General features: G+C 31.5%; 1 protein-coding gene across 1 annotated transcript in view; it reads left to right on the forward strand.

Annotated features, from left to right (window-relative positions):
- Positions 1-508, forward strand: part of CFAP126 (cilia and flagella associated protein 126) — a 53,553-nt gene that overhangs the window by 48,107 nt on the left and 4,938 nt on the right. The gene's annotated exons all lie outside the window — the stretch shown is intronic.

Below are 508 nucleotides of genomic sequence, written 5' to 3' on the forward strand. Positions count from 1 at the left end.
GAGAATTCCTTTGTTTTTATTTAAGGATTGCTTTTTAAAAAACAATTTGTTTTATAATTGTATAGAATACTTAACACTGTTTCAAAATCAATTCTGCAAAACAAGGTATATCCAAAGAACTCAAAGGACTTCTACCCCTGTGCCTTCCACCGTATGTCTCTCTCCTTAAAGGTAATCACTTTGTTTGTTAGAGACCGGGGTCTTCCTATTAATATGTTGCCTGGGCAATCATTTTCTTTTCTTTTCTTTTTTTTTTAAGAATTGCTTTTTAAAAAACAATTTTGTTTTATAATTGTGTAGAATACTTACATTGTTTCAAAATCAATTCTGCAAAACAAGGTATATCCAAAGAATTCAAAGGACTTCTACCCCTGTGCCTTCCACCGTATGTCTCTCTCCTTAAAGGTAATCACTTTGTTTGTTAGAGACCAGGGTCTTCCTATTAATATGTTGCCTGGGCAACTTTTTTTTTGTAAAAATAAAGAGAATTCCTTTGTTTTTATTTAAG

The sequence above is a fragment of the Propithecus coquereli genome, unplaced genomic scaffold (assembly GCF_000956105.1).
Source record: "Propithecus coquereli isolate 6110/MARCELLA unplaced genomic scaffold, Pcoq_1.0 Scaffold140, whole genome shotgun sequence".
NCBI classification, from domain to species: Eukaryota; Metazoa; Chordata; class Mammalia; order Primates; family Indriidae; genus Propithecus; species Propithecus coquereli.